This window comes from Phascolarctos cinereus, unplaced genomic scaffold (assembly GCF_003287225.1).
Source record: "Phascolarctos cinereus isolate Bilbo 61053 unplaced genomic scaffold, phaCin_HiC Scaffold_4;HRSCAF=312, whole genome shotgun sequence".
In the NCBI taxonomy this organism is placed as follows: Eukaryota; Metazoa; Chordata; class Mammalia; order Diprotodontia; family Phascolarctidae; genus Phascolarctos; species Phascolarctos cinereus.
In genome coordinates this window covers 678,506,607-678,519,702 of record NW_027555847.1, presented here as the reverse complement: position 1 = coordinate 678,519,702, position 13,096 = coordinate 678,506,607, and the positions used below count along the sequence as shown (strand labels likewise).

At 37.8% G+C, this 13,096-nt stretch overlaps 1 pseudogene; it reads left to right on the top strand.

Moving 5' to 3' along the window:
* LOC144456595 (acyl-coenzyme A thioesterase 2, mitochondrial pseudogene) overlaps positions 1-4,975 on the top strand; it is an 11,516-nt pseudogene extending 6,541 nt beyond the window's left edge.
* The last annotated feature ends 8,121 nt before the right edge of the window (positions 4,976-13,096 follow it).

Below are 13,096 nucleotides of genomic sequence, written 5' to 3'. Positions count from 1 at the left end.
TTCAGGGAGTTACAGGAAGAAATAGATGGCAAAACTATACTAGTGGGGGACCTGAACCTCCCCCTCTCAGCACTAGATAAGTCTAACCACAAAATAAACAAGAAAGAAGTCAAGGAGGTGAATAGAACATTAGAAAAGTTAGGTATGATAGACCTCTGGAGAAAACTGAATGGGGATAGAAAGGAATATACTTTTTTCTCAGCAGTACATGGCACATACACAAAAATTGACCATGTACTAGGGCATAAAAACCTCACAATCCAATGCAGAAAGGCAGAAATATTAAATGCATCCTTTTCAGATCATGATGCAATAAAAATTATATGTAATAAAGGGCCATGGAAAGATAGACTAAAAAATAATTGGAAACTAAATAATCTAATCCTAAAAAATGATTGGGTCAAACAACAAATCATAGAAACAATCAATAATTTCATTCAAGAGAATGACAATAATGAGACAACATACCAAAACCTATGGGATGCAGCAAAGCAGTTCTTAGGGGAAGTTTTATATCTCTAAATGCTTACATAAATAAAATAGAAAAAGAGGAGATTAATGAATTGGGCATACAACTAAAAAAACTAGAAAAAGAACAAATTAAAAATCCTCAACTAAACACCAAATTAGAAATATTGAAAACCAAAGGAAAAATTAATAAAATTGAAATTAAGAAAACTATTGAACTAATAAATAAAACTAAGAGCTGGTTTTATGAAAAAACCAATAAAATAGATAAGCCTTTGGTTAATTTAATTAAAAAAAGAAAGAAGAAAACCAAATTACTAGTATCAAGAATGAAAAGGAGATAGCTACCACCAAGGAAGAGGAAATTAAAACAATAATTAGGAATTATTTTGCCCAACTATATGCCAACAAATTTGACAATCTTAGTGAAATGGATACATATTTACAAAAATATAAATTGCCCAGATTAACCAAGAGGAAGTAAAATACTTAAATAACCCCATCTCAGAAAAAGAAATTGAACAAGCCATTGATGAACTCCCTAGGAAAAAATCTCCAGGGCCAGATGGATTTACATGCGAATTCTATCAAACATTTAAAGAACAATTAATTCCAATACTATATAGACTATTTGGGAAAATAGGTGAAGAAGGAGTCTTACCAAATTCTTTTTATGATACAAATATGGTGTTGATACCTAAACCAGGAAGAGTCAAAATAGAGAAAGAAAATTATAGACCAATTTCTCTAATGAATATAGATGCAAAAATTTTAAACAAAATACTAGCAAGTGGATTGCAGCAACTTATCACAAGAATAATACACTATGACCAGGTAGGATTTATACCAGGAATGCAGGGTTGTTTCAATATTAGGAAAACTATCAGCATAATTGAGCATATCAACAACAAAACCAACAGAAACCACATGATCATCTCAATAGATGCAGAAAAAGCTTTTGATAAAATACAACACCCATTCCTATTAAAAACACTAGAAAGCATAGGTATAAATGGAGTCTTCCTTAAAATAATAAATAGCATTATCTAAAACCTTCAGCAAGCATTATATGTAATGGGGACAGGCTAGAAGCATTTCCAATAAGATCGGGGTGAAACAAGGATGTCCATTATCACCACTGTTATTCAATATTGTACTGGAAACCTTAGCTTTAGCAATAAGAGAAGAAAAAGAAATTGAAGGCATTAGAATAGGCAAAGAAGAAACAAAGCTATCACTCTTTGCAGATGACATGATGATATACTTAGAGAATCCTAGAGAGTAAAAAACTACTTGAAATAATAAACAACTTTAGCAAAGTTGCAGGCTATAAAATAAACCCACATAAATCATCAGCATTTCTATATATTACCAACAAAGCCCAACAGCAAGAGATAGAAAGAGAAATCCCATTTAAACTTACTGTAGACATTATAAAATATTTAGGAGTCTACCTCCTGAAACAAACCCAGGAACTCTATGAACACAATTACAAAACACTTTTCACACAAATAAAATCAGATCTAAATGGAAAAACATCAGTTGCTCATGGGTAGGCCGAGCTAATATAATAAAAATGACAATCCTACCTAAGCTAATTTACTTATTCAGTGCCATACCAATCAAACTACCAAAAAATTATTTTATAGAGTTAGAAAAAATAATAACAAGATTCATTTGGAAAAACAAAAGGTCCAGAATATCAAAGGAACTAATGAAAAGAAATGCAGGGGAAGGTGGCCTAGCAATTCCAGATCTTAAATTGTATTATAAAGCAGCAATCATCAAAACTGCTTGGTACTGGCTAAGAAATAGGGAGGTGGATCAGTGGAATAGGTTAAATATGCAAGACACAGTATTCAATAACTATAGTAATCTATTATTTGATAAGCCCAAAGACCCCAGCTTCTGGGATAAGAACCCACTCTTTGAAAAAAACGAGTGCTGGGAAAACTGGAAAAGAGTATGGCAGAAACTAGGCATAGACCCAAATCTCACACCATATACCAAAATAAAGTCAAAATGGGTTCATGACTTAGATATAAAGGCTGATACCATAAGTAAACTGGGAGAACAAGGAATAGTTTACCTATCAGATCTATGGAGAACAGAAGAATTCATGACCAAACAGGAGATAGAGAACATTATGAAAAGCAAAATGGATAATTTTGATTACATTAAATTGAAAAGTTTTTGCACAAACAAAGCCAATGCAACTAAGATTAGAAGGAAGGTAGAAAATTGGGAAAGAATTTTTACAACCAGTCTCTCTGATAAAGGCCTCATTTCTAAAATATATAGAGAATTAAGACAAATTTATAAGAACACAAGCCATTCCCCAATTGATAAATGGTCAAAGGATATGAACAGACAGTTCTCAGATGAAGAAATTAAAGCCATCTATAGTCATATGAAAAAATGCTCTAAATCATTATTGATTAGAGAAATGCAAATCAAAACAACTCTGAGGTACCACATCACACCTATCAGATTGGCCAACATGACAAAACAGGAAAATGATAAATGTTGGAGAAGATGTGGGAAAATTGGAACTAATACATTGTTGGTGGAGTTGTGAAATGATCCAACCATTTTGGAGAACAATTTGGAACTATGCCCAAAGGGCTACAAAAATGTGCATACCCTTTGATCCAGCAATAGCACTTCTAGGGCTATATCCCAAAGAGATCAAACAAATGGGAAAAGGACCCACATGTACAAAAATATTCATAGCAGCTCTTTTTGTGGTGGCAAAGAATTGGAAATTGAGAGGATGCCCATCAATTGGGGAATGGCTGAGCAAGTTGTGGTATATGAATGTAATGGAATACTATTGTGCTATAAGAAATGATGAACAGGCTGACTTCAGAAAAACCTGGAAAGACTTATATGGTCTGATGCTGAGTGAAGTGAGCAGAACCAAGAGGACTTTGTACACAATAACAGCCACGTTATGCAATGACTAAATTGTTAAACTGAACCCTTCTCAGCATTACGAGGATCTAAGACATCTCCAGAGGCCTCGGATGGAAAATGCTGTCCACATCCAAAGAAAGAACTATGGAAGTCGAATCGCTCTCACTTATTTTTACCTTCTGTTGAATTTTGTTTCATCTTTCTGATGGTTCCTCCTATTGGTTTTAATTTTTACTTATAACTTCACTAATGTGAAAATATGTTTAATGGGTATATAAATGTAAAGCCTATATCAGATTGTGCCATCTTGGGGGGGGAGGAAGGGGAGAAAAATTTTCAACTCAAAAGCATATGGAAATGATTGTTGATAAATCAAAATAAATTAATAAAATTTTTTTAAAAAGAAAAATTTTAAAAAAATAAATAACCAAATGATATGGTCAAAGGTGACCATGGACAAGGAAAAAAAAAAAGAATGTATTCGTCTCTGCCTTTTAGAAACCCTTGCTTTTTATCTGAAGGTCTATTATATTCTCCAAATACATGGCATGAGTTGGCAGTGCTTTGCCCATAATAAACACAAGTCTTTCATTTCCTGTGACATCTGTAGCCATCTTGGGTCAATCTCTTTGTATTTGCTTACCTATGTATATATTGTTTCCCTATAGCATATATTCCTTAAAAGCAAAAATCGTTGGCTGGGATTCTTATAATCTAACCATCGCTGAGATTCTTAAAATCTAGCCAATAGCTTACTAATGTTCAGATTCCTTAACTGTCTGTCCAATATGATGGATATTCTAATAAACCTTGTCTTTGGCTGAAAGAAGGCTTAGGTCAAATTCTTTTGGACAGGATCCGCATGTTGTGATTTTGGGGTCCCAGCATCCCTGAACCCCTAAACCGCATCAGCTCAGGGCCCTTCCCTGGGATCATCGACATCTTTGGAACTGGAGGTGACCTGTTTGAATACAGAGCTAGTCTGTTGGCCGGACATGGTTTCGCTGTGCTGGCCCTGGCATACTATGCCTTTGAGGACCTTCCCAAAGACATGAAAGAACGTCATCTGGAATACTTTGAAGAGTACCTGAAAAACCACTCCCAGGTAAAGGGTCCAGGAGTTGGGCTGCTTGGATTTTCTAAAGGGGGTGATCTGTACCTCTCCATGGCCTCCCATTTGAAGGACATCACAGCTACTGTCACCTTCAATGGCTCCGTGGCAAATGTAGGGTCTGCACTACACTATAAGGGTACGACCGTTCTCCCACTGGGTAGTGACCCAAAACGTATCAAGATAACTAAAGATGGGTTTGCAGACATCATTGATGCTCTCAACAACCCTTTGGAGGAACACAACCGAACAAGCTTAATTCCGGTTGAGAAGGCTGAGAGCTGCTTCCTGTTTCTCATTGGTCTGGATGACCATAACTGGAAAAGTGAATTCTATGCCAACGAAGCTGCCAAATTGTTACAAGCCCATGGGAAGAAAAAACCCAAGATTATCTGTTACCCGTCCTCCTACCACCCCTCATGTGGTTCAGGATTTTGGGTAATTAGTCTCTACCAAGGAGGAGAGAGTCTCACACAATAGACACCTTGTTAAGAATTTTAAATGTCAAAAACACTACTTTATATTTGATCCTGAAGGCAATTGGGAACCACAGGAACTTTTTGAACAGAAGAGTGACATAGACTCAACATTTCCAAAATAGAACTTATCTTTCTCTACCCAAAACCCTTACCTCTTCAAACTTCCTCATTATTGTCAAGGACACCACCATTCTTCCAGTTACACAGGCTTGCAAGCTTAGTGTCATCCTTGACATTTCATTCTCAATTACCTCCACATGCCTGATCTGTTGCCAAATTATATTGTTTCTCATTTTATTCCATCTCTTGTCTGCTTCCCTTCTCTCTCCTCACACAACCACCACCTTAGTTCAGGCCTTCATCCCTCTCATTGTTGTTGTTTGTCCTTCATTCTTGAAGAGGACCATGACATCAGGAAAGTGATGTCGTGAGTTGCAAGTGGATTGGATTTAAGTGAGGCAGAGCTGTGCAAAGTCACCAGCCTCACTTTCTCCTCCAGAGCCATCTAGGACCAGTGGTGAGATACAGATCAGGAGATTGGAGATGGCTCCACTCCACTGTCTCATATGGATCATTGCAATAACCTCTTAACTGATCTCCCTGCCTCCAGCCTTTCCTCACCATAATCCGTCTTCCAGCCATCTGCCAAATAGGTTTTCTTAAAGTATAAATCTAACCATGTTAATTGCCTATTCAATCAACTCTAGTGGTTCCCTGTTACCTCCAGGATCAAAAAGAAAGTCCTCTTTTTGGCTTTTAAAGCCTTTCATAGGGGCAGCTAGGTGGCACAGTGGATAAAGCTCTCACCTTGGAGTCAAGAGGACTTGAGTTCAAATCTGACCTCAGACACTTGACACTTACTAGCTGTGTGACCCTGGGCAAGTCATTTAACCCCAATTGCCTCACCAAAAAAAAAAAACACAACCCCCCCAAAAAAAGCCCTTCATAGCCTTCCACCTTTTTAATCTTCCCATACTTTGCTCCTTTCCACTCACTCTATGATCTAGCCACACTGGCCTCCCTGCTGTTCCTACTACACAACAGTCTAACTCCCATCTCCTTGTCTTTGCACTGTCTATTCCCCATACCTGGAATTCTGGCCTTCCTTGACTCTCCCTCCCAGCTTTCTTTAAGACCTGGCTCAAATCCTGTCCTTTGTAGGAGGCCCTTCCAAATCTCTCTAGATGCTAACTCCTTCCCCTTTCAGATTACCTTCCACCTATCTACTATATCTATATCTATCTGTCTGTCTGTCTTTTATGTACCACTTTGGACATATTCAGTTTAAGATGACTAGATATAATCTATGTCTAAGCCATATATAAAGATTTCCCCAGAGTTGTAGTAATAAGAAAAAAGAGAGAAAATTACCTACTTGAGTCAACCCCCAATATTGAACTTAGTTTGTGTGAGCCCAGAATTTTGGCACCCCCAGGCCATAAGCTCCTGATGTGTTTCAGTCCTTTTCTACTCTGCTAGTCTATAGTCTATGTATCTTAAATCTGATGGTCTGTAGTCTGTCTTCTACAGCCCTTTCTGACTTGGACATTCTCTGTTCTAAGGTCCTTACAGCTCTGATCATCTATATTCTAAAGTCCCTCTCATAAGAGGCTAAGTGACTTGTTGGGTTTCACACAACCAATTAGAGTGTTATGTTCTGACACGTATTGCTCCCCGCCCAGTTCTTTCCTCTGCTCGCCCTCCTTCGCTCTTTCTAAGTACACACGAGACTCTGAAATCCCTTCAAACTATAGCCACTAAGAAGCTCTCCATAGCTCAGGGATTCAGGGATTCTCAGAATAAGACTGGTAGAGGTTCTCCCCATCCCAAAGGTCACTTGATTATTTCCCAACCACTTGGATGCTCATTCCCCTGGTTGATGGGGGGGGGGAGAGAATAGTGGGGGAGGGATAGAGTCAAAGGTCAAGGAAGTGCAGGGCTTTGATGAAAATAAATCTCAACTACTATGGCCTTGGGAAGAAAATGTTTGAACCCATCTGCCCTGCTACATACACACACACACACACACACACACACACACACACACACACACACACATAAAGCCCTGCTTCCCTGTTCTGTCCCCTCCTAATCTGTTTTCTCTTGGTCAATGAGTGCCCATAGAAGTCACAAACCTTCCTGTCAGTGTCCTTATTCTCTTCTACCCTGCAGAACAAAAACAAAAAACTTCTGAATGGCTGAGTTAATTTGGGCAAATCTCTCCTTCTTTTGGGGCCTCAATTTCCACATCTATAAAATAAGGATGAGGGAGAAACTAGATATTCTTCAAGACCACTTCCAGCTCTGACATTTTATGTTCTAAGGGCCCTTACAGCTCTGACATTCTATATTCCAAGGATACATCCACTTTCGATATTCTGTGGTTATTTTTACTCTGCCTAGACATGTATCCCTTTCAGCCACTTCCAACCTCAAGCCCATACCAAACTCCAGATTGACACTCCAGTCAATAGAACATTCTTCACCACTCAGGGGACCATATTTTCTCAGAGCATGTCTGATAGGAGTTTACCTAGTCACCTGGTCATTTTCCAACCCAACTACAAGGTTCCTTCTCCATCACAGTGGATAAAGAGGAAGATGGGGATGGTCCATGTAGAAAGTCAGGGAAATCTAGGTTTCATAGGATAATAATAACAGCTTCCTCAAAGTCTAACCCATTGTCTATGGAATTGGGGTGGGATGGGGATGGGCAAAGTAGGGCAATGCCAACTAGGGTGGTGGATAGCATGGATTTCATGTGCCTTGAGACCATGACAGTAGTTGTGAAAGCCTGACAAGAATCCTAGGATATTAATGGATTGGGGTCTAATGATACCCTTGATGTGATTACCACCCTGGTTAACGTGATATAAATTTTCCTAAGATTAAAAAAATAGATGGGACAGCATGATGATCAGTTTGATATAGAAGAGTAGAGTTCTGCCTTGTTCTGGTATCACAAGAAGGCAAAATACATTGGAATAAATCAGAACTATCAATATCTCACCACTAAAAATGCTTCATCACAGATGGTACTGACCACAAAATCAGGGAAACTATGAGAGTACATGAAATGAACCATGAGAATACATGGAATGAAGATATAATTACTTTAATTATGTGTCAGTACTCCCATCAATTGGGGAATGGATGAACCAGTTATGGCAAATTAACATTATTAAATACTATTGTGCTATGAGAAATGATGAAGAGGATGGTTTCAGAAAAATCTGGGAAGATGTATGTGAACTGATACAAAATGAAGTGAGCAGGACCAGGAGAGCAATGTATACAATGACAATACAATATTGTAAAGACAAACATCTTTGAAAGACTTAGGAACTCTGAGCAATACTTGATAACCAACCATAGTTCCAAAGGACTCATGATGGTTCTAGAGGACCCACCTCTTCATAGAGAAGTGATAGAGTGCAGATCGAGACATAATTTTTGGACGTGGCTGATGTGGGGGGTTGTTTTATTTGACTATATATGTTTGTAACAAGGGATTTTGTTTTTTTTTTACTTTCCAAATTAGGCAGTGGACAAGGAAGAAGGGAGAAAATACAGATCTTCATTTTAAAAAATTAATTTTAAAAATGTTCCAGTTCTATATTGTGACAAAATTGGGAATAGATCTCTCCAGTTACAGCTAAGGGCTGAAATTCCCTTTTTGTCAATAACACACTGCTCCAAGTCACACAACAATATATTGACTGGTGCAATACAACTACAAGAAATAGATTAGATAAAATAAGTAATAAAATTAAGATATTAAAATATGAAGAGGAAGAAGTTGGAAAGCATAACCATTGAAAATCTCCACTTAATACAAATTCAAGAATTGTGCTTAACAATGAAATGGATGACAAACAATAGAATCAACATCTCAAATGATTTTCAGAAGGAGATAGGCATACGTAGACTGGAATTCTAAAAAGACTTTTTTTTAAAAATTCGATGGCATAAATCCTACTAGCAGACTGATTACACCAAAAAGTAATTTTTAAAAGTCAGTACATAATACAAATATTATCACCAAATTTTTAAAAGAGTTATTTTTAAAAGTCAGTACATAATCAACAAATGCATTCTCCCAAAGTATTTGATAGAAAGTGTAAAAACATTTCTGTGCTACAACACATAGGGTATACATGTGTACACACATATGTGGCTACAGTAGCTGTGGTAAGAGCCATATGAGGAAAGGTGCACTATTAAGGAATATCCTTAAGGGCTGATGTTGAAAACCACCATGGCAGAAGTTACTTGAAAGAACTATTGAAGATCTGTGGAAAGGCATTGAAAGATGATATCAGTATCTAATTGCTATGCACAGTAGAAAACTTGAGCAACCTAGTTCCCAATTAGAGACCAAAAAAAAAAAAAAGAACCATACAAATGAAACCAACTCTGAGATCCCATCTCATACCTGTCAAATGAGCAAGGATGACTGACAAGGAAAATGGGAATTATTGCAGGGGCTGTGTTTGGGTATGTTAATGAATTGTTGGTAGGAGGGCAATTTGGAACTATGGCCTAAAAGTCACTAAACTATGCATATCTTATGACCCTGTATGTTCAAATCTAACTTCAGACACTTTCTAGCTGCATGGCCCTGGGCAAGACATTTAATCGCTGTTTACCTCAGTTTCCTCAACCGTAAAACATGGATAATAAACTTGCAATGTTGTTGTGAGACTCAAATAAGATAATATTTGTAAAAAGTACTTAGCCAGTGCCTGGAACAGAGTAGGCACTCTATAAATGTTTATTCTCATTCCTTCCTGGCTACGCGGAGAGGTTACATCAGCCAGAAAAAAACCAAAAAATTGGTGGCATCTGCATATGCATCGGTCTCCTCACATTGTGTAAAGGACCACATTTTAAAAAACAGTACTGAGTGAGGTTGCTTAAGAATGGTCTGAACTATTCCTCTTCTAAGCTCAAGAATCTCTCCTCTTGAGAAGAAAGAGCATTCAGTGGAGGAGCAGGGAAGGAGGTTGCTGTTGGACAATCATTCAAGTAATGAATGCAGTATAAACTATGTTATGTGAATATCTTACTGAAAGAGGCAGAAAAAAGACCTTTGTGTAAGGAATTCCAATAAATGTAACTTGAGAAGTAGCCTAGTCCCTCAGATACAAATGCTCCAGGAGAGACACAGGTGCTCAGGTGCTTTTGAGCACCTGAAGAAAAAAACTGCCCCTCAGACAAATGTACTGAAAGGGCCTTTAGCTAAACCTTTGTCTTAAGACAGAGCACTGCCCAAGTTAAAGATGGCGACCATGCATTGTGGTCCATCAGCTCATTTACATATTACGATTTTCAGGGTTTTGAAGGATAATAATAACTAGTATATATGTATTATAGCACCTTGAGGATATAGCAAAATACTGTATCTCTATCTATATACTCATTTGATCCTCACAACTCTGTGAGGAAGGTATCATTATTATCCCCATTTTACAGATGACAAAACTAAGACAAACAGAGGTTAAGTGACTTGTCCAGGCCCAAACAGTGTCTGGGACTAGATTCAAACTCAGGCCATTCAAGCTGATAAACTATATAAATCATTGTTTGGAAAATATAGGATGATAGGATGATTATAAGGGTCATCATTGACAGAAAGGTGGAATTTTTTAAATTCCAGATTATAAGTCAGTGATAAGTTACAAAGAAGCTCTGAATTGAGACATTAGAAGCCAGAGAAAATGAACTATAAGAGACAGGCAGATAAAGGCAGAAGAAGAGAGGATGCGGAAGCAAAGTGGAATCCAGGGACAGGAGACACAGAATTCAAAAGCTGATTAACTGGTAGGTTCTGCAGCAATTTTGTTAGGAGCTGTACTGATTGGAATAAAGGCATTGCTTTTCTGAGAGCTGATTGACTGTTAGCTCTATAGCTGCTGGAATCTGGTTGGAAGAAAACAAAATTCTCTACTGTTGGAAGCAATGCCTGGGTTTATTGCTCTCTAGCGCCATCTACTGTCCAAGACAGGAATATCCTTGAGCTGCTCGTTGTCCATTACCTCCTTCTATAGGTTTAAGAGAGGAGGGAAGCTAAAAGAAAGGACAGGATTTTCAATTCGAGTTGACTATTGTTTTTGAAAAGATGACCTTTGTTACTAATGAAGTCACTAAAGGAGGTCTGCCATTTCCTAAAGATAATCTAGCCCATTTGTTTCCCTCTTGTTTCATGGGGGGACAACATTGTCTACTTACATACTGATATATAATAGAAACACTGATCAACAAGATCTATGGGTTGTTCATCTAACTGCATGTTGTCATCTAAGGAAGACACAGTCTTAATCCACTTGGTTTTTCCTGAGTGGATGGGTAGGCCATACCATACTCTTTTGAGTGGTTACTGATCTCTTCTAGGAGTCTCTACAATGTTCCAGGACAAGGATTCTTAACCTTTTCATTCAAGTAATGATTGAATCTTAAGGACTCTTTTAGAATAATGTCGTTAAATACAGAAAATAAAAAGCATAGGGCTACAATGTAAGCCAATTATATTGAAATATCATTATCAAAATATATCTTCAACAAGGAGAATGTTGTACACAGTAACAGCCACATTGTGCAATGACTAACTTTGATAGACTTAGCTCTTCTCAGCAACGCAAGGATCTAAGACATCTCCCAAAGTCTCATGATGGAAAATGCTATCCACATCCAGAGAAAGAACTTTGGAGTCTGAATGCAGATCAAAGCATACTATTTGCTCTTTTTTTTTCTTCTAGTTTGTTTTATTTCTTCTTTCTTGTGGTTCCTCCTATTGGTTCTAATTCTTCTTTACAACATGACTAATGTGAAAATATGTTTAATAGGAATGTTTATATAGATATAGATATAGATGTATATATATATATATATATATATATATCTTCAAAAACCTGGAAGTTCATGACCTCCTGGTGAAGATTCCAAAGACTAATGCAACTAGTATGATGTCATCCTCAAATCAGAGCACCTGGAAGATGTCACCATCCACAGGGAATCCCTCTTTTACTCTGACTCTACCCTGAATCTCCTCCATCACAGTATCAAATACCTTTGGCTAGCGTAAGTCTTCTTGCACTATATTTTGTTTGCTATTTATGATTAGTCACTCAACCAATAAACATTTGTTAAGTACCTACCTAGTGCCAGGCACTATGCAAAGTGCTAAGGATACAAAGAAAGGTAAAAGAGTCCCTTCTCAAAGAGTTCACAGTATGATGTAGGAAACAACAAACAAGATATAGATTGGATAAACTGGCAATAATCAGTAGAAGGAAGGCACCAGAATTAAGGGGGGATCAGGAAAGGCTTCCTGAAGAGGAGGTAGGATTTTAGCCAGGACTTGAAGGAACCCAAGAGGTAGTGATGAGGAGGGAGAGAATTCCAAGTATGGGGAACAATCAGTAAAAAATACCCAGAGTCAGGAGGTAGAATGTCTTGTGGGAGGAACAAGGAAGCTAGTGTCACTTGACTGGACAATTGGGGTTGGGGTAAGTGGGTTGGGGGGGGGGCTGAGTGATGCATGGGTAGATTATGAAGATAGATTATGAACACCAAAACAGAGGGTTTTGTATTTGATCCTAGATGTAACAGGGAACCACTGGAGTTTATTGAATAGGAGGGTGATATGGGCAAACTGCATTTTAGGAAGATCACTTTGATGGCTGAGTGGAGGATAGACTGTAATGGGCCAAGACCTGAGGCAGGCAGACTCATCAGCAAGCTGTTGCAATCAGATTTGAATATAATCTAATTATTGAACCAAGTCAGTCCTCTTGTTATATATTTCAAAGAGTCTTGAATAATTCTTTTTTTTTCTTTTGGCTAGGCAATAGGGTTAAGTGACTTACCCAGGCTCACACAGCTAGTGTTAAGTGTCTGAAGCCGGATTTGAACTTAGGTCCTCCTGACTCCAGGGCTAGTTCTCTCTCCACTTCGCCACCTAGCTGCCCCAAGTCTTGAATAATTTTTATGTATAGATGGCAGATGCCTTGTTGAAAGAGAGCCATTAAGCTAGTGGTTGGCTATAGAGAATTAAATGCTTTTTTGTAAGCAACAAATAATGGGCAGGGTAAACTCTTCTGTTCTATATATATTCCAATCA